General features: G+C 57.7%; 1 long non-coding RNA gene across 1 annotated transcript; it reads right to left on the bottom strand.

Annotated features, from left to right (window-relative positions):
- Positions 1 to 4,194: 4,194 nt before the first annotated feature.
- Positions 4,195 to 22,799, bottom strand: LOC121348031. Its single transcript, XR_005954315.1, has 2 exons — positions 22,717 to 22,799; positions 4,195 to 4,399 (listed from the first exon to the last, which is right to left on the bottom strand). It is a non-coding gene; the product is annotated as an uncharacterized LOC121348031 (long non-coding RNA).
- Between the last annotated feature and the right edge of the window lie 2,101 nt (positions 22,800 to 24,900).

Below are 24,900 nucleotides of genomic sequence, written 5' to 3'. Positions count from 1 at the left end.
CCGCGGCTCCTTCCTGGGAATCCCTCGGTGCGCGGCCTGCCCAGAGCACGCTGAGCCCCCCGAAGGCACCGGGCGGGGGTCGCCCGTCCCAGAAATGGGAAGGTGGTGCCAGAGCTGGTAGAGCTGCAAGCCCTAATAAACCCTTGGAGGGTGAAGAGCAGGGTCTCCGGGGTGTCCTGCAGGAACAGCTGCCCACAGCCAAGTTTTGGCCCAGGCACAGCACCCAGGGTGTTTAATGCAAGGTTGCACGGTGACAAAAGAGACCCAGAGAGAAACTTAACCTGGCCTTGAGGGAGCAGGACCAGCCGCACTCCCTGCCCTGCAGCCCGCAGCCGCTTCCTGGGAATCCCTCGGTGCGCGGCCTGCCCAGAGCACGCTGAGCCCCCCGAAGGCACCGGGCGGGGGTCGCCCGTCCCTCCCGGGCACCGCGGAGGGACAGAGGCTCCACGGGAGCCCCACAGCTGCCTCTCGTCTGCAGGAGCCTCGCGGGCAGAGCGGCCTCGGCCGGGTGATTAATCTTTTGTCACAGAGGAATCGGGAGAAAACCGGCAATTAATAAACCCCTGGCTCAGGCAGGAACACGGCCCTGCCTGAGCCGTGAACATCGCCCTTCCCTGCTCGGGATGTGCCGGCGGCCGGGCACGGGCGCAGCGCAGATGTTCCCCAGGGAAGCAGGGTCAGGGCTGTTTGACGAGGAGGAATCACCAGCGGGAGGATGTTTGTTTTTGTAGCAGCTGGATGTGTCTCGGGAAGGGATGGGAACGTCTTCTGTCACTCGTGGGCCGGGAGGAGACTGGCAGGGCAGGGATAAAGCTCCTGACAAGTTTGGACTAGCCGGCGAGTTGATTAGCTGAGAGATGAAAATTCACAGCTCGGCTCTTGCAGGGGCCGTGAGCTGCTGGAGGGATGTTTACGGGAGGGGAGAGCACCCCGTGCCCGCTGCCCCGCCGCCGGCCCCGGCGCTGCTGAGCCGGCCGTGCCCGGGAGCCCCGGCAGCGCTGGGCAGGGCAGCTGGCACAGCGGCGGGTCCCCAGGGCAAGGACACCCGCGGACCCGCAGACCCATGGACCCGCACAGCCCCGCACACCCGCGGACCCGCACAGCCCCGCACATCCATGGACCCGCACAGCCACACACACACGGACCCGCAGAGCCACACAGACCCACAGATCCGCACAGCCCCGCACATCCATGGATCCGCACATCCCAGCACACCCACGGACCCGCACTGCCCCGCACACCCACGGATCCTCGCCGCTGGAAGCTGGGGCTGTGCGGGGACAGGCGGGGACAGCTCCGAGGAGGGGACCGTGTGGCCACCCCGACTCCTCCACCGCGGCCACCCAACAGCGCCGCAGCGGCCTGGACATGCCCCAATTCCCAGCGCGGCTGCGGGCACTGGGCTCCGGACTCCAGGCACTGCCTCGGGCGATAATTTGAGGCCAGGGTGGCAAAGAAACCCGGCCTGGCAAGTGCAGGCACTCGTCAGCTGAGAGCCCGGACTGGGCTGCGTCTGATGGGACCGATTACCCGATGATAGACAGAGATAAATGTGTACAGCTGGAGGCAGAATAAATCGATGCTATATGTTGTGTAATTGTCTTGAAAATAAGGTAATGCCGGGCTCTTGGAATGCTTTGATCTTATCAGAAAGACAAGGAATACACTAATGGCTTTAATTAGACTTTGGGGATGAAATGAATTCAGCCTCCTGGGTGAGCTGGTTTCTGGAATTGACCACTGGTGGGGATAGAAAGGCTTTAATCAGATTTAGGCTCTTTAATACCCACAATAGTGTGTCTGCATGTGTGACACAGAGCTGCTGCTCAGGGTGTTTTGGTGGGGGCTCTGAAGGCTGCATGTGCTTGGGCTTCCAGTGCCACAGAGAGCCCTTTCTCAGTCTTCTTTTCCAGCTGAGTTTAAGCTCAGCAGAAGCTACTAGTTTTATTTATTGACTTCTAAGTTGAAAACAACTTGTCAAAAAGCAGGGGAAAGCTGGGAATCATTTAACTTCCCAGCAGCAGGATCATGGCAGCTGCTCCCGCAGCAAAGCAGCAAGCTGGTCATGCATTTAATTGTTAATTATTGCATGTACTGGCTACGGTTGAAGCAGGGGGAAAGCTCCTCGTCTCCCAGGAACACGTCGTTGTGCTGCCCCCGAGCACTCGAATAAGCAGCATTTAGTGCACAGAGGATGAGCAGGGTCTGACTCAGCGCCGTGACTCAGCGGGTGAAGCCCTGGCTCGTCCCGGCCGATGTGAAGAGGGGTGGGGATGTCCCAGCTCTCGGGGGGCTCTGCCTCTGCTCCCCCCACGCCTGTCAGGCCATGTCCCCGAGTGTCCCCGGAGCAGCCTCACACCAGCATCCCTGCGAGCCTGAGGCTTTGGCCGGGGCTGGGATTTTTCAGAGGCTGCACCTGACGTTCCCTCGGTTATTTCCCAGCAGGGCTGGAGTGCTTGCTAAGCAGCAGCAGCCCAGATGCTGACGCTGAACAAGCTGCAGTTACTCCTGCAGGCTGTGTTTATGCCTTCCCTGCTGTAACTACAGACTTGGATTATTTTGGTCGGTTGACATTATCTGTTGTGCTTCCCTTATGTTAATTTTTTGGGCTTAGATGAGCTCCTGAAAAGGATTTAATAACAAGAGCTGCTGCCAATGAAAGCACAACCTTGTTCAGCAGTCGCTGTGCAGCCAAGCCCTGGGCTGGCCGAGCCTCCAGGCGTGAGCAGCTGAGCTTTGGTGTGAGCACAGGCAGGAGCACGGCGAGGCCAGCTTGCCCCCAGGCAAAGGGGGTGTCTCCCAGCTCTGCCAAGCCCTGAGCCCCCCAGGGGCACCCCCATGGTGCTGGGGACAGGGAAAGCCCCAGCTCAGCCTCATGCAGGGCACCCAATATTTGGTGGTTCTGGCTCAAATGGCAGGGCCGTGGCCCCCAAATTAGGGAGTGAGGATGAGACCCCAGATCCCCAGGGATGCCCATTCTGTATCCTTCATCCCAGAGGGGTGACCACACCCCAGTGTGGTGGGGGATCCACTCTGGCCCCCAGGGGAGCACCACAGGGCCATGGAGCCCTGGTGGGTGCCCCACTCTGATGGGAGAGGAGGATGCAGGAGCACAAGGGGAGGAAGGGCACGAGCTGCCAGGGACAGGCAGCGCCAGGGACCCGTCCCCCCACAGCACCCCACTCACACATTGCCCCGGGATGTGAGATCACCCGTGTGTGTGGGAAAGCTCCTCACCTCGGCACAAACACACACATGCTTAGTAACATAATCTCTTAAAAGCAAAATCCCAGAAATTCCTTTTTCTTCGTGGAAAAAGTTGCCTGGGGGAGAAGCTCATAATGAAGGATGAAAGCTTAATCCTTGAAGCAGAGCAGGACTGGGGGGGAAGAGTATAAACATGACAGTTGTTGCTCAGTGAGTCGGAAAAAAAAGGTGAAGGGCTGAAAGTTGTGGTGGGGCAGGAGGGCGAGGGCTGTGGGGATGGGCTCTGGAGCCCAGCAGCTCCTCCTCCCTGCCCAGGCCATATCCACCACTCCAGGGCTGGCCGTGACAAATGCACAGGTGATCCTGGCCGTTTCAGGAACAGAAAAATGCTCTGTGCTCTGCTGAGTGAAGGTGGGAGAGTAAATGGTGCTCTGTACTCGGGGACAGCCCTGGGTTACCAGGTGTCAGCGTTAGCAGCACTGGGAAGGAGCTGTAATCAACAACTGAGCATTATAAAATAAAGCACCAGTCTGTCAGATTGACTTTTCCACATTTTCTGAGTTGTCAGCATGGACACTGTGACAATGCTCAGAAAAAATGCACTGAAGGAAGCAGCTCACTGCCATCCCTCGGTAACCTGCCTTCTGCAAAGCCAGAGAAAACCTGTTTAAATCAAAGTTAAACCCTCTGCAGCGCTGCCTGGCTGAAGCTGAGCCTCCCTGGCAGCAGGCAGCAGGGGCAGGGCAGTGGCAGGAGGAGAACACAGCTCACAGCTGGGGACAAGGACAGGGGGGTCGTGCACTGGAAGGAGTTGGGCTGATGGTTTGGGGCAGAAATGGGAGTTTTCCACAGTGGCTCTTGGCAGGTCCCAGGGAGCCAGGCCAGGTCAGAGCCACTGTGTGTCCCAGGAGGCCCCAAGACAAAAGCTCCCCATTCTGAAAGGGGTTTTCCTCGCACGGCATCCCCAGTCTGAGAGGGGAAAACAAACAAGTTCCACTTCTTTATTTTTAATTGGCAGTGGAGCAGCAGAGGTGGGGTTACACTCTCCAGAGCCCAACCTGCTCTGTCTTTGCTCACTGCACAGCAACGCTGTTTATGGACTCGGATTCCAACCTTCTCCTCTCTCCAGGCTGTGAAGATGTATTTCCTCTTGTGCCATTTCTCCTTCTGGCAAGCAGGCTCCCAGGTGGGTCTGGAAAATGTCAAAGTGGGAAATAAAGTTGTTCACTGAAAAAAAAAAAAAAAAAAAAAAAAAAAAAAAAAGAGAGAGAGAGAGAAGAAAAGGGGAAAGACAAAAAGGAACAAGCCCAGAGGTGCAGTGCTGGGAGCCCTCAGGTAGGAGTGAGAGCACTCAGACCCGGGGCAGGGTGGAATTCCCACTCTGTGCCACCACAGCTCCGCCAGCACGGCTGCAGGCTCTGAACTTTTCATCCCTGGAGCAGGCTGAAAACACAGGGCAAGGCAAAAAGAAATAAAAATCACCCAAACCTGCCCCCTGGCCTGCAAAGGACAGCAGAGAGCAGGCAGGCACCTGCCGGGCCGGGGCTCTGCTGAGGGGGTGCCCTGCAGCAGTTGTGCCTGAGGACCTGTCCCCTGCCCAGGCAGGGACCCCGGGCACGGGGGTGGCAGGTGACCCCACCGCAGGGTGGCCAGGCTGCTGGGGCAGTGCCACCTCCACCTGCCGAGCAGGAAAAGCTGGACCTGCACGTGCTCGTGAGCGTGAGCCGGGGAAGGGCGTCGGGGCTGGGCACAGATGCTGCAGATTAGAGAGAGAGGAGCTGGGAGGATTCTGCTGAAGACATTTTTCCATTCGTGAGGCCATGGGGTGGAGCGGGCGAGCGGGGGGGCAGCGCCTGCAGCAACAACAAAAGGCAGAACAAGGGGGAGGGGAGCACGAGGGAGAGATTTTTGATTCGTACTCAAAAATTACCCAAACTTTATTGCCAGAATGTCTACATTTTTATGCGCTTAAGCACAGTGAGTTATGGAAATCTTAGAACAATGGAATGATCTCCTTCATTGCCCTCAACGCGTTCAAAGTCACCACCCCTCCCCACCAAGAGGAATCTCTTTTTCTGTTTCACTGACTTCCAAAAATGCCTCTGCTATCAACACCCTCCACGTGCATCTCATAAATACCAGGGTGGGACACGGGGCTATTGGTGGGTGTTTTCTATAAACCCATCTCTGCCCCGACCCTGCCTCAAGAAAGTTTTTATGGCATTTGGTTGATTTGGCAAATTTTCTGCTATAACCTGCCTGAACGAGAGGGGCTGTGAATTCCTTGATTCAGGTCCAAGCTCAGAGCTTTGTGGTTCCCCTGCTCTTGTCTTTGCTCTGTGGGAGTCCCTTATCTGTCAGTCACGTACTGATATTATAAATCCTCTGCCTCCCCATGTGAGAGCCTTGCAGGGTGTGCCTTACACGCTCCATCTGCCAGGTAAGGAGCAGCAGCGCCAGCAATGCAGCTGCAGCGCGCGTTCTGCAGCCCCGAACACGCGGAATGGAGCGGCTTTGGGTGGGTTTCGGCGCTGCGGAGCAGGCACGGAGCAGGCACGGAGCAGGCACGGAGCAGGCACGGAGCAGACCCTCCGTTCCTAGCGCAGCAGCCGCACGGAGCGGAGGATGCCCGGCCCGGCAGGGGCGCATCCCTCCCGGGCACCGCCCCGAGCCGGGACGCTCCGCTGCGGGAAAAATCCTTCCCACAGCAGCTGTGCCTGCAGGGAAGTGGAACAGCGTGCGGCAAGGGCCAGCGGGGAACACACGCCGGGGTGGTTTCCTTTGCTGCCGAGATAATTCCTCCCCACCCCTCCAGAACTGCGTCCTCCCGGCTGCAGAGCGCGGCCACACAGGCCCGGGCTCTGATTTACAGCCTGCCAGCTGACGGGGCTGCAGGCAGAGAAAGTGCTGAGGTGGGAGAAAATGAGGAGCAGGCGGGGAGGAGTGCCGGGGGGCTGCCGGGGAGGGTTCGGGAGCCCGGCTCGTCCCACCTCGGCTGCGCGCAGCGGCGGCAGTGCGGGAGCGGCTCCAGCTGCGGGGAACGGGGCACGGATGGAGACCCCGGCGTCTGCACAAACCCTTCCGATTGTCCCTCATTCCCCAGGCTCATCCTGGCCATCCTGCCCTGCTTCCAGCTCGCTGGGGAGAGGGAAGCTGAGCGAGCCACCGGAAAACGTCTCCAGCCCCATAAACTGACACCATTGTTTATAATATTTGTAAGTGCCACTGCGTGATGATAGCTGCGCTCTGACAGAGAAAATTTACTTTTTTCCTTATTTTTTTAAATAAAGTTAGGAAGTTGCAAGTCCCCCAGAAGGTGCTTGGCCATTATCCCGGGTTTGTTTGTTTTTCTGCTTGCCCGAGGTGACACAGGGAGGGCCGTGTCCTGCTGCTGATGTTCTGGCACTGTCACAGCACCCACAGAACCCACAGCACGCTGCTGGGCTCAGCCTGGACCAGACAATCTGAGTCCCTGCTGGTACCAGGCTGGCAGCCAAAATCCCAGGACAGAGCCTTTTCCTTCCTTCCTTCCTTCCTTCCTTCCTTCCTTCCTTCCTTCCTTCCTTCCTTCCTTCCTCCAAAGCCTCTGGAGCCACCCACTGCTGAACTTCCTGGGAAAGAGGGATGGAAATGAAAAGCTGTTGATCTAGGGGATGAAGTCTATCCGTGCACACTTCCCATCCCGGGGATGGAGCCATGACTTTGTCGTTACTGTCTGTGTGCAAACACTCCTCCGGAGGAGTCAGGCACTTTGCTGGGGGCACTGCAATTTCCTCCAACCTCCAGTTTGCTTACATTGTGCTAAAACCAAACAAACAATCCCTGAAAGGCAGCAAGAGCTGCAGGGATCTTCTAAAAAACTTGCAGCAGGGATTTATCAGGGCTTCAGCAGGACACAGCAGGGATTCTGTGAAGGCACTGAACCTGCTGCTGGGCACCCTCCAGAGCACCAAGGCCCTGGGTGTCAGCAGATGTGGCTGTTCCAGGGATGGGGCTGACACTTCACTGACCTGTCCTTCCCTCAGCTGAGGCACAATAAATCACAGAATTATGGAATCACAGAACGTGCTGGGTTGGAAGGAGCCCACAAGGGCCATCAAGTCCAGCTCCCGGCCCTGCACAGCACAACCCAAAAACAGCAAACAAGGCAGAGGAAGTTTCTAAACACACTGAAGGTGGTTTAGGGAAAGAGGTTATGAAATGCAATTAAAGGTTTTATAAAGGGTCCTGATCACACTCCTTGGTCACTTTCTGATTTTGATCACAAATCAGAAAATGAGCTGGAGCACTGAAGGGAAGGGAATGGCCAGGAGGGCAGTGGATCAGTATGGAATCAGCGTGGACATAAAAGTGAGTTTGTAACAGCAACCAAGTCACAACTGAGGCACAGTAAGCACCTCCAAACTCGGACAAACTAATTGCAAACCCCATAAACACTGAATGCAGTAAGAGCATCGTGAGTCTGACACTCAGCTTCTCCTGCTGAGCTGCTGGTCCAACAGCTCCCAAGGCAGAGATTCCCTGCTCCTCCTTTTGATATGCATCACTCTCGTTTTTCCGTGTTGTTGGACACAAGAAGGAGAAGTGCCTGTGAATGAGCCTCAGGGCGAGCCCCTGGTTGCTTTCCCAGCTCCTCCCTGAGCCGCTGCCCAGGCACCCGCGAGGAGAACAGCACAGAGAAGGAAAGTGCTGCAGTTTGGGCTGCATAAACAGACCCTGGCAAGGCCCACGATGTGAGTCCTCAGCCAGAGCTGCCCGAGCTCTGTGGCCGTGCCCAGGGCCAGAGCTCCCAGGGCTCCACTGCATGGGCCCACTTGGCACACATCCCTCTGTCCATTACCAGCTAATGCAATGGAACTGGCTGACAATGGGCTCAGAGGCTGCCAAAATCCAACATGAGGGCTGCAGATGTCCCAGGGACCGGCAAACCCTGCTGGAAGATCCCTGTGGAATGAAAGGTTACCCTCAATTTGCTTCAGATGCTGCTCGCCCCGTCCCACAGCCATCGGGAGGAGGGGCCTCCATCGGAGAGAAAAGATAAATCCAGCTCTGTCTCCAGACTGTTATTGTCTCCTCTGGTTCAAATTAAGGGACTCGGGTCATTTTTTATATGTTGCCGTTTGTCTTTTACCTGAGGGCATTGCAGAAAGGAAAAGAGAAAAGGTGAATCTAGCACGAAAGAAGGAAGGAGCAGAGTCTTTAGCAGACAATTAACTGAACTGACATGGGGCTCTCCCTCAACACCAAAGTGGAGATTAAATGCAGGCAGACACAGCTAATGCCTTGCCAGTGATAAATCAGCACCAGTGGCTGTGGCTGCACAGCAGCACCCAGCCCTGACCCCAGGGATGTCACAGCTCTCTACCCAGGGATGTCACAGCTCTGACCCCAGGGATGTCACAGCGCTGGCCCCAGGGATGTCACAGCTCTCTACCCAGGGATGTCACAGCTCTGACCCCAGGGATGTCACAGCGCTGGCCCCAGGGATGTCACAGCTCTCTACCCAGGGATGTCACAGCTCTGACCCCAGGGATGTCACAGCGCTGGCCCCAGGGATGTCACAGCTCTCTACCCAGGGATGTCACAGCTCTGACCCCAGGGATGTCACAGCGCTGGCCCCAGGGATGTCACAGCTCTCTACCCAGGGATGTCACAGCTCTGACCCCAGGGATGTCACAGCTCTGACCCCAGGGATGTCACAGCCCTGACCCCAGGGATGTCACAGCCCTAGCCCCAGGGATGTCACAGCCCTTTACCCAGGGATGCCACAGCTCTGAACCCAGGGATGTCACAGCCCTCTACCCAGGGATGTCACAGCTCTGACCCCAGGGATGTCACAGCCCTGGCCCCAGGGATGTCACAGCTCTCTACCCAGGGATGTCACAGCTCTGAACCCAGGGATGTGACAGCCCTGACCCCAGGGATGTCACAGCCCTCTACCCAGGGATGTCACAGCCCTGGCCCCAGGGATGTCACATGGGAGACACCCCAGCTCCCACCAGCACCCCCAGCTTGCTGTCCAAGGCAGGAGTGAAGCTGCTGCAAAGACCCAGCCCAGCCACCAGACAGGCTCAGGGTGGCACCAGTGCCACCACCAAAGGCCACCCTGCACTCATTGCTCCAGGCAACCAAACTGCAGAGGAGAAAACGTCTTCTCTCACTGGGGGAGGGATCTGCTCCGTGCTTCCACAGCCAGGGCCACGGGGCTCTGTGCTGAGGCTGGAAACGTGGGCTGACTGCTCAGCAAGCACTCAGAGATGCTGGGTATTTTATCAGCTGCTGTGTCTGAGGCAAACGAACTGCAGGAAGGCTCAGGGGAGCGAATGTCAGCCCGTGGGGAGCCCTGGCAGGTGGGCCCTGCCTCTTTCAGATGTTCGCAGGAGCCTGGCTCACCCACATGGAGAAACTGCTTGGCAGAGGGGCAAAAAAGGGGATCCAGCGCTCACAGCAGCCTGACGTGGCACAAAACCCCACCCATTGTCTGCCCTTCCCAAGAGTTTTACAGAAAGAGAATCTTTAAGGTTGGAAAAGACCTCTAAGACCATCAAGTCCAGCCATGATGTGCCTGTAGAAATAAGCAGCCTCGGATTTGTCTCAAGGTCCACTTCCAGAAGCCAGGAGAGAGGCTGGGAGGCTGTGTGTGCTGGCCCTGAGCACTGAGGCTGCTCCCCAGGGTCAGCTCCCCCTGCCCAGGGACCAGCTGGGGCTGCAGAGCCCCTGGGGCATCGCTGGTGTTCCTCAGAGCCTTCCTCCACAGCCAGCCCGCGGCTGAGGAGCTTTGTCAAAAGCAAATTCATCTCATGTTTCCACTGAAAGAAAATGTAAGCTTTTAGAAAACAGCAGTTTGATGAAAATCTGTTACTCCTGCCCTGTTTGGAGCACTCAGGGAGAGTTCCATCCCCACACCCAGCACTCGACCTGGCTAACCACAAACCACACGCCTGCCTTGGGTCAGGCTCCTTTTTTCCAGCACTCTGATTATTTTTTCTCCTGGGGATAGGGCTGGGAAGGACTCAGCCTTCAGCTCAAGACAAATCCTGCCCTTTCAGTAAAGTGTAATAAACTTCTTCCCCTGACACATAGGAAAATGTTTTAAGGAAAGACTTTATAGAGAGCATCAATCACTTTGGAGGTGATGGAATTGCTGCAGAATTATAAGCAAGTCTGAAGTGTCTACAGAGGACTCTAAACACTGTCTTCTATTTATTCTCTGTGTCCTTTGTAAATGTAAACTTCTGTGGAGTTCAGAGGCCCTTCCGTCTCCACAGCCTGTCAATCCAGCACCTTTCACCACTGCTAAAATCACAATTAAAAAAAAAGGGGGATTACAAAAACAAACACAGAGCTCACGCGCGCGAGTGATGGCTGCAGACTGTTGTGGGAGCGGCCCTGGGGCAGGGCACAGCCCTGGGGTCCCTCCTGCAGCCCCCTGGGCAGTGCAGGAGCCATGGGAACCCCTTCTATAGCCCCCCTGGGCAGTGCAGGAGCCATGGGGTCCCTCCTGCAGCCCTGGACCCCCTCCTGCAGCCCCCTGAGCAGTGCAGGGGCCCTGTGGTCCCTCCTGCAGCCCCCCTGAGCAGTGCAGGAGCCATGGAGCCATGGGACCTCCTCCTGCAGCCCTGGACCCCCTCCTGCAGCCCCCTGAGCAGTGCAGGAGCCCTGGGACCCCCTCCTGCAGCCCCCTGGGCAGTGCAGGGGCCCTGGGGCCATGGGACCCCCTTCTATAGCCCCCTGAGCAGTGCAGAAGCCCTGGAGCCATGGGACCCCCTCCTGCAGCCCTGGACCCCCCCCTGCAGCCCCCTGGGCAGTGCAGGGGCCCTGGGACCCCTTCCTGCAGCCCCCCTGAGCAGTGCAGGAGCCATGGGACCCTCTCCTGCATCCCCCTGAGCAGAGCAGGGGCCATGGGACCCCCTTCTGCAGCCCCCTGAGCAGTGCAGGAGCCATGGAAACCCCTTTTATAGCCCCCCAGAGCAGTGCAGGGGCCCTGGGGTCCCTCCTGCAGCCCCCTGAGCAGGGCAGGAGCCATGGAAACCCCTTTTATAGCCCCCCAGAGCAGTGCAGGGGCCCTGGGACCCCTTCCTGCAGCCCCCCTGAGCAGTGCAGGAGCCCTGCAGCCCTGGGACCCCTCCTGCAGCCCTGGACCCCCTCCTGCAGCCCTGGGACCCCCTCCTGCAGCCCCCCTGGAGCAGTGGCCACTGTCACAGCGGGCAGGAGGCAAGGGAAGAAGCAAGGGAAGAGCAGGAGCGAGGATGGAGGAGCGCTCAGGCCCTGGGCACAGCACCCAGCTCTGGGTGCTCCTCCGTGAGCCCATCCCCAGCTCCCAGGGGAGCAGGGAGGGAGAGAAAGGCAGGATGAGGTCTGGGAGGAGACAGGGATGGAGCCCCAGCTGGATGCAGGGCGAGTTTTCCCCCTGCTGAGCGTGGGCAGGTTTTTGTCCCCCAGCACAGGCAGCAGGAAGGGTCACGGTGCCCTGGGGCACAAACTGGCACCGGGGCTCTGCAAGGCCCCGAGCAGATCGTGCAGAGGACAGGGCACTGACAGCGGGACGGAGCGGGGTGTGGGAGAGCCATCCCAGCTGGAATGCTGCTCAGGGGAGCAAGTGGGAAGTGGCTTTTTCTTCCACAGAATGAAAAGAGATAAAAGCTCTATAAAGTCGGGAGATAATCTGTATTAAAAACTTCTCTTTGACATAATAGCTGGGAAAATTGCTTTATACATTGAAATATTCCACAGCTGCTCCAGGGGGAAAATTGTGTCTTTTACAAAACACCTTTCATGAGAGACTTCCTCTGAGCCTGGAGCATCCTGATCCCAGCCCCTGGACACAGGCTGCAGGGGGACAAGGTGCAGTGCTTTGCTCCTGCCCGTGAAGGGTCAGGAAATAAACAACTGGGAGCCTTTTGGCTATTTGCATCAGCAGAGGTTTTGGTAGGTGCAAACAGCTCTACACAAAACTGCACATCCACAAGCATCACTTCAACACCAAGTTAAAGAGGGAAATTCCTGCAAGGGTCAGCCCATGACCCACCTCACCTGCCTGAGGCACAGTCCTGGATCCCACTCCTGCCCTGCTGGGAACTTGCTTTACAGTTGATGTGACACTGATTCTTGCCAGCACCTCTAGCTCTCTCAAAAGCCCTTTGCCACAAAACCCAAGTCAAAACGCAATTGTTTCAGCAGAAAAGCAGCATTTTGGAGGCTCCCCTGTAACACCCTCACTGAGTGACGCTGACAGCCCAGAGCTCCGAAAGGCGACGTGGGTTGTGATCCGCACCCCCTGCCAGCCCGGGCTCTCACAGCTGGGACCGGCCGCATCTCCCGCGGGTGTGCGCCCCTCCCGCGGGCCGGTACCGAGCCGGATCGGTACCCAGCCGGGCCGGTACCGAGCCGGGTCAGCCGGGCCAGCCAGCCGGGCCGGTACCCAGCCGGGTCAGCCAGCCGGGTCGGTACCCAGCCGGGCCGGTGCCCAGCCGGGCCAGCCGGGCCGGTAGCCAGCAGGTAGCGCTGCGGGTCCGTCCCAGGCTCCGCCGCGTCCCCGCGCCCGCCCTGCGCGGTCCGTCTGTCCGTCCCGAGCCCGCAGGAGCGGGCACCGAGCGGGCGGGGCCGAGCCCCCACCCCGCTGTCCGCCGGGACCCCGGGGTCCGCCCCCGCCTGGGACCCGTGCCGGGGTCCCCGGAGCGGGACCTGTCCCTCGGGGTGCTGCTGAGCAGCCGCCGCTGCCGGAGCCGTGCGGACCGGGCAGGGATCGCGGCCGCCTTTGCCGCAGGTCTTTTTCCCGGCGCGCTCCAGAATGCCGAAACGTTCCAGCGGCCGCGGCATTCCGCTGCCTCCTGGCTGCCCTGGAACAGCTGATCCCTGTAGGATCGCACCCGCAGCCTCTCCCGGGCTGACCTGCAGCATCCCTGCCTCCCCAGCCCACCCCGTGGCCTCCCGCCCTGCCTGCAGCTGGTTTGTTTGCGCTGAAGAGTTGCTGTAGCAGAAGTGCAATTCCAGAAAAAGCTGTCAGGGAATCCAGGGGCCAAGTCCGGAGTAAATTCTGATAATGCTGTGTTTACATCAGGAATTTCTTTGGCAGATTAATCACATGAATGAAGGAACAGATGGGAACTCGCTGCAGACACTGTAACGGGAATTCCAGCGCAAGGCCAGGCTGGCAGCTCGGCCCTGGAAGCGCCACTGCCGGACCAGCTCTGCAGGAAGCAGGGATGGGGTCAAACAGGGATCAGTGCTGGAGAAAAGCAGCACCCAGAGGGGAACTCTCCTCCAAGAGCCCCTGGAGAGCAGCCAGGCCAGCAGCTCGTCCCCTGGCACACGCCAGCCTGTCCTTCCAAGGCTTGTGACATCCAAGAAATGAGGGGTGTCAAGGGCATCATTTCAGGAACGGTGTCATGCTCCTGCTGCCAGCCTCACCCTCACCACCTGCTGGTTCTACAGCTCTGGGCTCAGGTTGCAGTCGGGGTTTGAGAGTACACAAGGTCAGAATTGCCCAGGGAGCAGGTGACAGCCCGGGCACAGTCAGTCAGTGCAGGACAGACACAGCCACCACCACCCTGCCTTTTATTTCCCAGCGGCTGGGGTGCCAAACTGCTCCCAGTCTGGGGGATTATTCCCAGAGTCAGCCACTCAGGAACAGGCCACTTGCCCGTTGAAACAGCCATTTGCATCAGCCCATAGCTGTGCCCGTGTGCCTGGCCTGCCAGGTGCTGCCCCAGTGAGTGACAGGCTGCCAAGTCTGGTACAGGGCAGGGGGGAGCAGACGTGCTGGGAGCAGGGTGTGGGCAGCCCTTCACTGGCCACAGAAGGCTGTTTGTGAGAGGCAATGTTCCTCCTGCTAGCTGCTCCTTTGTTCAGAACTGTGTGGTCACCTTACAGTGCCTGTGCTCCTCCAGAGCTCTGAAGCCAGGCCCCCGGGTGGGCAGCACCCCTGGGCAGATGAGCAGCAAGGAGTGCTCAGGGAGGATGTGGTCTGCATGTGCTTCACGTGGGCTTCACTGCACCCCAGGATCTCACAATCCCTCTTGCAATAAACCTGCACACAGATTTCCTGAGCGTGGTTTGTGAGAGCCAGCGGGCTGTTCTAATGACACAGCAGCTTGCTGAGGAAACACCACTTCCCTCCTGGGTCCTCCCAAGGTGCCCCAGGTGAAGGGCACCGATTAGACCACAACAGTCTCTTGCAGAGTAACAGATTCAGGTTAGCCAGGGTAGACTGGACACGTTTTGATCTCTCCATAAGACTTTCCAGTGTGGCTGAGAGCTCACCAGTGGCACTAGCCCTGGAGCTGCCAATACACACGTTCCCCATTTTCCTCCCAAGCCCTGGGCTGCAGCAGCAGGCCACAGCGCAGCTCTGGCTGCCACAGCAGGAGGGACAGGGGCTCAGGTGTGTCCTGCCCGGCCCCCTGCCCCGGCTCCATAGCCAGCTCCTGGGAGCCAGGTTTGGGTCCAACACGGCTTCCTGCTCTGGGAACAAACTCTGCCCTGGGCTGCACAGGGGAACACACGGGACCCTTCAGCCGGAGCACCTAAAACCCAGCGCCGTGTTACTCATCAGCTCCCTCGTGCTCCTTCCTCTGCTGGGGGACACGGCTCTCGAGAGCAGCCCAGAGCTGCTTGCGTGTCTGCCAGCTCCCACAAACAGCCCTGCTTAGTGCCACGAGGGGAGAGGGCGCTTGGGAGCCCCGGCCAAAAATAACAAGTGTAAAGCACGATATCCTGGCCAGCTCAATGGCTCCATCCCTCCGCCAGCTGGCCAAGCAGTGCCCTGGGGAAGCAGGGTCTGAGGGCCAGGGTGCCCCAACGTGGCAAAGCTCTGTCCCCCTGCCCGCTGTCCCAGCACCCGCCGCATCGCCCGCTGCATTTCCTGCTGCATGGCTCCATAACCCGCTGCATGGATGCATTGCCCACTGCATGGATGCATTGTCTGCTGCGTCGCCCACTGCATTTCCTGATGCATGGTCTGCTGCATGGCCCCATTGCCCGCTGCATGGCTGCCCACGGCATGGCTGCATTTCCTGCTGCATGGCTGAATCTCCTGATGCATGGCTGCATTGTCTGCTGCATTGCCCGCTGCATGGCCTGCCTGCTGCATTGCTTGCTGCATTGCCAGCTGCATTGCCCGCTGCATTGCCCGCTGCACGGCCGCGCGTGCTCCAGCGCCGGAGCGGGGAATCGCGCGCCGTTAACATTCCCACAGTGACATCTCCAAAGCACTTCAGGGATAAATTGGTTGCTGGCTGATTTGCAAAGCATTCAGGCAAAACTCAGAGGAGGAAGGCTGGTGGGGAGCCAAGCGCTGGCCCCGCGGGAGGCCGCGTGCCCGGGGGTCGCTGGGATGCTCATCCCACGGCCCCACAGGCTGGCAGCGAACGTGGAGCAGCTCACCCTGACAGAGGGCTCGAGTGCCCGGCACTGCTGGGTAAACAGGACCGTGCTGAATGCACACAGCCACGGGCAGGGCCCTGGGGGCATCCCAGCATCTTCACAAAACCCCAGGGACTGCAAAGGGACACAGAGCCCAGCGCCCGCTGCCATCCCCACATCCTGGGCAGGGACAGGCTTGGCAGGCAGGATTCCGACAGCCAAGGGGGAATTGGTCATCAAAAAAAGCCAGGTAAGACAGCAAAAAGCCCTCACCATGCTTTGCATAGCCACAACATACTCCGTGCAGACCAAAGCAGTGGCCAAGGGCACCCATCAATCTCCTCCAGCCCACCCTGTCTGGAGGTGATGTGGAGTTCTGGGCTCTTACAGGGCTGGAAAGCTGTTGCTGGAAAACCTGAGATAGGAAGAGAAATGTCGCCCCAAATTTATTGTATTTACTTTCTCCAGTGTTTTCAGAATTTTTTAGTCTTCAATAGTTTATATTATACACATTTATCAGCTTTCCTTCAGGCTTTTAACCCCAGATTCACTGTCTCAGGTTATAGTGGAAAGTGATGAAATGGGCATTCCTGGAGCATCTGCTCAGCAGAAGGGTTGTGGCCAAATTTAATAAAATGGCCAAAATTAACCCAGTGCAAGGCTGGTGCACAGTGAACCCTTCAGTGTCCCTGGCACTGTGGACTTCTCGTGGATCTCCACACCCTCACAGTTGCCAGAAGAACCCACCCATTTTATTACCAGCTCTATCCACATATTTCTTATTCACCAGCACTGGATTATTTTTGTTTTTTCAGTGGAGAAGTAGGGAAACCCACATTTTACCAAAAAATAATTGCAACTAAAATGGCCTTTTCTGTAGCAATCCTATTTTTAAGGAGCATTTCCAACCTTCCAAGAAGCCAAGGCAGCCAGGAGTGACACCGACCCCACCAGGCTGTCCTGCCTGCAAGACCCAGCCGCGGCAGGAGGGCAATGGTCCTCGAAATAAGGGGAAATCACACAAATGAAGGGAGGACGTGCGCAAAAACGGCACTTAAATCCTGGCAAATGTAGAGATAATGAGTAAATTAACTCCCTGGCTGTGATCTATTGAACAGCAGAGCCCCAAAAGCCGACAAAGGGATCAAAGGCGGAATTTCCCGTGCTCTGGCCGGGGTGCCCGCCGTGCCCGGGGGGCCGAGCGGCTCAGCAGAGTTCAAAGGAGCCCACACAGCCCTGCACAATTCCCAGGTTTTCTGGGGGCTCGCTCCCCGGAGGGCGGAGAGCGGGGCTGGCAGCGGGGCCGGGGCAGCGGGACAATGCGCGCTCCCGCTGGCAGGATTAGCCATATAGCAGGACAGCTGAATCAGACGCTCAGCCCTTAACAGGATTACGCTCCCGGGAGCTCCAATGAAAATACAGACACCCCGGCCACGGGCAGCCCCCCTGCTCCCAGCGCCCCCGGGGTCTGAGCCTCCGGCCTTTCTAAAGTCGCGATGAAAGCGCCACGGAACGGGCTCGGCTCTCTGCCAGCCGCGGGGGTTTGCACAGGGACACGAGGGAGCAGGTTTTAACCGAAACAGCAGGATTTAGAGTAGATGTTGGGGAGAAATTATTTGTGCAAAAATGCCCTGGCGCGCGTTTCCCAGAGAAACTGTGGATGCCCCGTCCCTGGAAGCGTCCAAGGCTGGCTGGACAGGGCTGAGAGCAAACTGGTCCAGTGGAAGGTGTCCTGCCCACAGCAGGCCTTGCAAGGAGGTCAGCTTTGAGCTCCCTTCCAACAGAAATCATTTGAAGATTTCAATGATTCAGGCTCCTCGGTGCTCAAGCTGGGCCCTGCTTTGCAGAGCATCCCAGGGGCAGGAGCAGGGGCTGCAGCCACTGGAAGGGCTGGAGCTAATTCAGCATCCTGTCCCAGCAGCACACACTGCCCTCACCCTCACCTCGGCAGCCGGACTTGCTGGCCACAGCCGAGGTGTCCCTGCAGCAGGGACAGCGTGTGGCATCGCCGGGGAGCTGGGACCCCCGCAGCACCGCCGGGAGCCCACGGGGAGCAGGGGCCCATCCTCCGGGCTCACTCTGCAGGGAAGGGGTGTCCAGCAGGACAGCAGATGGGCAGGAGAGGAGCTGGAGAGTCCTCTCCACTGCCAGGGTCGAGGGTCCTGCTGCCGAGTGCGGGTCTTTAATATTCGTCTTTTGGAAGGATCAAACCTTCCATTTCCATGGAAACACAAACCTTTAGGTGCCCAGCCTCAGGGTCTCTGCATTCCTCCAGAGAGGCTGGGTGCTTCTCCTGTCACACTCCTCGCCACCAGGATTAACTGAATAACCAGGTCAAAAGCAGTGCCTGAATTCAGCTCAGCAAGAGGCCGCTCTCATTACATCTCTATTTCCTTGAAAAGTGGATTTGCACCAGACCAGACATTTTTAAGGCACAGGGAGGCACCAAGCTAAAGAGAGATGTACGTTTTCCAGGTTAACAATGATTTTCACCTGCTCCAGCCTGGAATCACCACAATAGCAGCACGCAGGTTATCAGAGAAAGGCTGAAAGCACAGCTTGCTGCCCTGACTCCGTGTTGGATTTCTGAGAGGCTGGCAGCTGAAAAGCTGATCCAATTTATCCACAGTTCATTATCCAGCATAGCATGACACTGGGACACTCACAGACATAATCCAGCTTCCTCCTGCCTTGCAAGATGTATTGACCAAAGGCAAGAAAACAGAGCATTAATAGCTCTCCACTGTGCAGCTGAATCTGGGCAGCAGCAATGAGATTCTTTGGGCTATTTCTATCCAGTCTCACACAAGAGTAAATCAGAAGCTTCTACAGACTTTCCATTAAATTTCTCCCCATTTATACCAACATAGCAGAGATCAGAATTTATCCTTTTTTTTTTTTTTTTTTTTTACGTTTTTCTGATATTTTAAAAAATGCTAAAACTCTTCAGCTTCTAGCTGAGCTTAAGATAAAAGTTAACCTCTGAACCACAGCAGTATCTTTCATGTAAGGCACAATACAGAGAGGGCTTTTTGCAGTGGTTTTGCTCAGTAATGTGTGTTTCAGACGGTGTTTTCCCCCATCCTCACCTGACTCTGGGAGGCAGGCTACAAGGAGCCACTAAACTTCACAAGAAATTTCTGAAGGTGGCAAGAGGCACCAAGAGTGCCCATGGAATGAGACTGGCCAGGAGTGAGTACGAACCTTGCTCCATTCCTGGGATTCTTCTGAGCCAGTCGGGACGTGCCACGGAGCACCCTGTTCCAGTGGGAAGTGTCCCTGCCCATGGCAGGGGGTCAGAACACGATGATCTTTGATCCTTTCCAACCCCAACCGTCTGTGATTCTGTGATCAGTAAGAGGAGAGAGGGGCCCTGTTCTCTACCCCCCGACCACCTGAACCACCCTTGAGAGACCATATTTTGTGCCCTGGCAGATGCCCCAGGGCAGCGTGAGGGCTTTGTAATAACCTGTTATCTGATCTGAGCTCTCTGGCCTTTCCTCTCTGGCAGACAGTCCTTCAAACCCATTCAGGGATGATGAGTCACTGAAGAAGCACTTAAAAACCATCCTGGATGATAAGGTTAGAGCTATGTGTGGTGCATTTCCTGCCCTAGTTTGGAGTTATGCTGGGGCTCTCCGCACTTCCTCGCTTATTCCACTTTCTTTCTCCTTCCAAATTCCCCACCATGCTAAGTTGCAATACCTCAAGCAGTTCAGTGGAGATTCATCAGGACTCAGTGACCGCGCTGGGCTTCAACAGGGAGCAGGCAGCAAGGATGGGTCAGGTTTGGGGAGGCACAGCCTTACCTGCCTCGAAGGGCAGAGAACACCTGTGGGAACTTTGAGCTGCTGCAGGGATGCCACCAGCCAGGAGCTGCTCCTCGCTCGGCTGAACAAAGCAAATCACCTCAGCCACGCAGCGTGTGGCTCCTTTAGACCCTTCACCATGCTCATGGCTCTCATCTGGACAGCCTCTAACAGCTTTATAACTTCCTTGCACTGTGGTGCTCCCCAGGACTTGAGGTGAGGCTGCACAAGGGCAGTGGGTCACCTTTGCCCAGGCAGGTCACCTGCAGGCAGGAGAAGGTGACCCCTGTGCCCAGGAGCTGAGCGTGGGCTCATGACAGCAGCATTAAATCCTCAGCTCTGCCAGGCTGAAACCCTGCAGGTGAAACCCACCTGGCCCACAGCCCTGGCTCACAGCGTCCCCCTCGCTACCCGCAGCGGAGGACAAGAAATTTGCCTTACATTACTGAAATGATTATTCTTAATACCCAGACACTGGTCATATTCCTGAGGAAAAGGAAACATAAATCCCTCCCTGCACTGGCAGCAGCAACCCTCATCCCTAGATAGGAGAGAGCTAATTAAACCTGCTCGTTCCAGCCAAGCCCGGCCGGCGTGTTTGTGCGAGCTTTGCGGTCAGAGCACGTGAAGGATTTGGCCCCATTTCCCCATTTTCATTAATCACAGGGAAAATTCTCCACTTAGAAACAATGCTGGAGATATACCTGATAGGGCTTTTTTCTCCCTTGGCCACTTCCCACTTGGCAACAGGGACGAAGTTCTGCCTTTGCAAAACATTTTGAAACGTGTTTCTGTTCCAATTCAGAATCACCCACCCCAAAGCTTTCCAGGTTATCTGTAAAATAAAACCTAGAGAAATTGATGGCTTGAAATGCTTCAAACTGATAAACTCAAAATATATTATTTCAACTGCAATTTTGGTTTGTGTTATAAAGCAGAGTGAAAATGTTAAAAACCACAGAACAAATAGCCTTTGGAAATGGGAAACGTTGTTTTGAAATTGAAGAAATAGAATGTTTTTGCCCTGGGGACCACCTTCCCTTTCCTCCAGAGCTTGACAGAGTTTCACAAAACATTTCAATCTTGATGTGCTGTGTTTTGGGGGGAGCTGAGCTGTGTCTGCTGGGGAGGGTAAGGAGAAACTCCAGGAGCAAAGAGAACGGCTGGAATCCAGACAAGGTGCACGGTGCCACAGTGGGATCGGTCCCTCCAGCTGGGGCTCCAGTGCTGGTTTAGGCTGGGCTTTGGTGCCCCTGAGCCCCATTTCAGCCTCTCTGGTAGGGTCCAGAGGAGGCAGAGGTGTGCAGCTGCTCCGGGATGAGGAGCAGGCAGCCCAGGCTGCTCCACTCCTGTAAAACCCCACCTCAAACGCTTCCCTGGTTATAAATAAAGCAGCTCTGACCTCGGAGATTAATCAGTGGGCTGCTGTCTCTGCGTGATGTCACGCCGTGTTTTTCCACAGGCCTGTCAAGCGTCAGCCCGCCTGACGCGCAGATTTACGGCCGCGTTCCGCCGGCCCTCCCGCACGCACAGCGCACAGATGCCTCCGCAGGGTGATGGACACCGGGGCTGCTCGGCGCAGCGTGGGTATTTTTGGGTGTTGTTGCACCATTTCTGGCCTCCGGTGGCTGCCGTGGCTAACACAGCTGGGTTCGCAGGGGTCCCTCTGAGGCTGGGTGCTCGGGCACATCCAGCTGCTCCAGCAGGAGCCTCTGGGTCTGCTGGGTGAGGAAGGGAGGGATGGAGCCAGGTCCGGGCTGATGCCACGGCAGGGGATGGGTCTTGTGATGGGGAACCAGTTCTCTCCAGTGCACCACACCTGGCCAAGGCCTCGGGAAGGCACAAAAGCTGCTGGTTGGAAACCCAGGTCTGCCCTCAGGGTTTTACTTTCACTGTTTGACCTTCACTCCTGCTTGCAGTTGAACCTACAGCCTGATCCCCTTCCCATGTGTGCCAGGCAGGAGCTGCTCAGCTCCAGCAGGCACCAGTGGGCAGGTGGGAGGGAGGATGTCCCCACAATGTCTGTGCCCAGGTGGCCACGGAGGCCAAAGGGTCACACACACCACGTGGCAAGGCAGGCACTGCAGGTCCGCACAGCACCTCATCAATTAATCTGGGAAGGAACAGAGCAATTAACACTGGAAGCAGGGGTTGACTAGCCAAGCACACGCTGTCACCCTGCTAACAGGCTGCCTTGTGCCTGTTTGTTTGCCTTCTGTTTCTATGGAGGTGGGGGCGTAGCGAAGGGTCAGGTCTGCTCTGCTTGCTTGCATCTATCCAAAACGCATTCTTACCACCTCAGAGCCCGAGGAGATAGCCAGGGGCTAACTGGGGACTGCTCAGCCTTTGGGAGCTGTGCTCTTTTGGGGGATAAAAGATCTTCCTAGCACAGCCAAGTGCTGGGGTCACCAGGACTCAGCACTAGCCACAGGCTCGCCTTTGCTGGAGCAGGTGTAGCTCACAGAGGGCCCTGGGCTCCCATGGCCCTCATGTCCTGCTGCTGTCCCTCAGCAAGGAACCCCTTACCCACCCCAGAAAGGAACCCCTACCCCATCTCCAGACGGCTGGAACTGCTCCTGAGCATCCTCCTTGGCACAGCTTGGGGAATGTGGGGGTGCAGGGCCGGCTCTGCCGGCTGCAGATAGCCCAGCATGGAGCAGGACTGCCTGTCCCAGGCTCACCTCTCTCCTGGGGCTCCACGGGTGCCACTGTGCTGGGCAGTGACAACGTGCAGGGCTGTGTCCCCTGTGTGCTGTGGCTGGAGAGGAAATGAGCTCCAGGGAGGCTCCAGCAGCACACAGCCCCTCACTGATCCCTTCTCTACGAGTCCAGGAGCTTGGCCGAGCTGCATTATCAACCCCAAAATAAGTTCCAAACGAATATGTCTATAACAGGTCTTTGTTCCCTCAGAAAAAGGGCTTCCCATGAGGTGAGCCAGCCTGGCACTGAGGGTTATCCCGGGACAGTGATTTTTCCCGTGATTATGCAAGGCTCCCAGTTATTCCTGGGGCTGCCACGTGAGAGGTGAGCTCCCTCCCAGCACGGGCCCTGGGAGGCACGGCAGCAGCCCCAGCACCTCCCGCTCACAGCCAGGACCTGTGCCTGCACAGGGACAGCAGGGAGCACGCAGGAGAGACCGCTGGAGAGGGCAGGGCAGGCGAGACCCCCCTGCCTCCATCTCCAGACTTCTGCAGAGAAGGGGGATCTGGAACCCATCCATGGCTGGCAAACCCTGTCTGATGGTGCCTGGAGCACACTGCAGCCTGGACGGCACCGATGGAGCAGCTCTTTGGAGCAGGGAATGCTACAGACCAGTCTTGCCCATGCATTTACTTACCCTGTTCTCCTCCTCAGGCATAACGCTGACCATGGACTGCTCCTCTGCCCCTCGCCACAGCTCTGTGTGTGACACCAGGCCCTGCAGCAGCTGTCCCAGCGTCCTGGCATGACCAGGCACCACCTCCAGCACCCAGAGTGAGTCTGTGGAATGAGCGACCTGCTAAGAAAATAGAGAGCCCGTTCCTTTGAAGTTAATGAATCGTGAAAGCCTTTGAAAGCAGAGCCTTGTTTATTTACTCACCACAGCTCATGTGGATGAAGCACCCAGTCACTCTGAGCACTGCTAATTTGAATGGAAGATCAAACATGAGGCTCTGCCCAGCTGGAGGAGTGAGAGCTGCCCGGGCCTCTTCACTGCCCAACACAGGGAGAGCCTCAAAAACCCAGGGCAGTGCATGGGCTCTCAGGTGGCTTTTACGGAAACAAACATCAAATAAGCCACAGGCTGACACAGAAATTCGTTATCCTGGGTGCAAAGCCCTGGCGCCCAGCCTGAGCATTTCACTTCAACACCAAAATTCAGCTGTGACCCTGCATGCAGCATCACCTCCCCTCCCAGGGCTGGCACTGCTGCCTCTTGCCCTCCTCATCCTGAGTTCCAGCCTGGTTAGAGGTCTCTTGCCCAGCCCCACATCACAGCCAAGACCTGCACATGCACATGGATGTCGTGCTTGCCACCTCCTCCCTTTCCCTCCCCACGAGAGCAGGATGCTCAGGCTCCTGTCCTTGTGTAGAAACAACCCAGTGACAGAGAAAAGCCCAGAAAACGGCCACAGCAGAGCATCCAGCATTCTGCCCGCTGTGATGGGTTCTCTAAACAAATTCACAGCCTTCCACAGTCTATAAATATCAGCCTTTCCAGTGCCACCACTTTGGGGATAAGCTGTAATGCAATATTCTGTGTGGGCACTCGGACAAAAGGACAGCACCCCACCAGCATCAGCTTTCTGTCACTGCAGTTTTCTGAAGTATAATTGGATTATAACCGTGTGTGAGCTTCTAGTCCCTGTTTCTCTCAGGCTGGGGAAGTCTCTCTCTGATCTGAACAACAGGAAGAGGAAGGAAAGAGCAAAATGAGCTGAGCTGGATCGAGGGGAGGGGGTCTGGCAATGGGGAAAGGACTTTGGTGGATAATGGGCTTTACAATCCCATTAATTAATCAGGTTTATCACAAAAGTGCTGACAATGAGAGGTGACCAGAATGGCTGCTCACCTCCATGGTGTGGAAGGACCAGGCAGGGACCTGGGGAAGAGGGAACTGCCAGGCAAGGTTCACCAGCTGTCAGTCACCAGTTTTAGGGTGATGAAGGAAGGAAAGCTGAGAGCCCAGGGCAGCTCATCCACTAGCTCTCCCTGCCCCACAGCCACAGGTGACAGAGGCAAGCAGAGAAGGGAGAACCCTCGCCAAATGAGTGCAAAGGGCTGCGTCTGAGCTTGGCCACTGACAGCCGGTGGCGGCTCCTGCTGTGGCCAGCACCATCGAGGGAGTGTGTGCCCACTGTGTCCCTGTCCCCCAGACCGCTGCCGGCAGCTCCGCGGGCGCCTGTGGGGTCTGCACCGCCTCGGCCCCGTGGCTGGCACCAGCGGAGCCGCCAGCTCCCGGCGAGGCGGTGTCCGAGCGCTGCCCGCTCCTGCCCGCCCCGGGGCCCCGCCGAGCGCGGATCACCGGCGCTTCCCACCCAGCAGTGACACCTGGCGGGGGCGAGCGCGGGCCGAGCCGGCCCCGCATCCCGCATCCCGCATCCCGCATCCCGGGCAGGAGCCGGAGGGGGCAGGAGCCCGGAGGGGGCAGGAGCCCGGAGGGGGCAGGAGCCCCGAGGGGCAGGAGCCCGGAGGGGGCAGGAGCCCCGAGGGGGCAGGAGCCCGGAGGGGGCAGGAGCTCCGAGGGGCAGGAGCCCCGAGGGGGCAGGAGCCCCGAGGGGGCTGTCCGACGTGCCCTCGGGGAGGCGGGGGTCGGTCCGGCCGGAGCGGCGGCTCCGCGTCTCTGACTCTGCCCAATGAGAGCCCGCAGCTCGGCGGGCGCCGGCAATATTTGGCCGCGGCCCCCGCGCTCCCATCCCCAGAGCGCCCTCGCCCTCCGCGCAAGGACCTCCATGGCCCGGCCCGGCCCCGCCGCCCGCCCCGCGCCGCTCGGGGGGCCCCGCTGAGCGCCCCCAGCCCCGCGGGGAGGGACCCCCCCGCC

Source organism: Onychostruthus taczanowskii, unplaced genomic scaffold (genome assembly GCF_017590055.1).
Source record: "Onychostruthus taczanowskii isolate IOZ18803 unplaced genomic scaffold, ASM1759005v1 scaffold97, whole genome shotgun sequence".
NCBI classification, from domain to species: domain Eukaryota; kingdom Metazoa; phylum Chordata; class Aves; order Passeriformes; family Passeridae; genus Onychostruthus; species Onychostruthus taczanowskii.
Note: the sequence above shows the minus strand (reverse complement) of the source record. Positions and strands in the feature narration are given on the sequence as shown.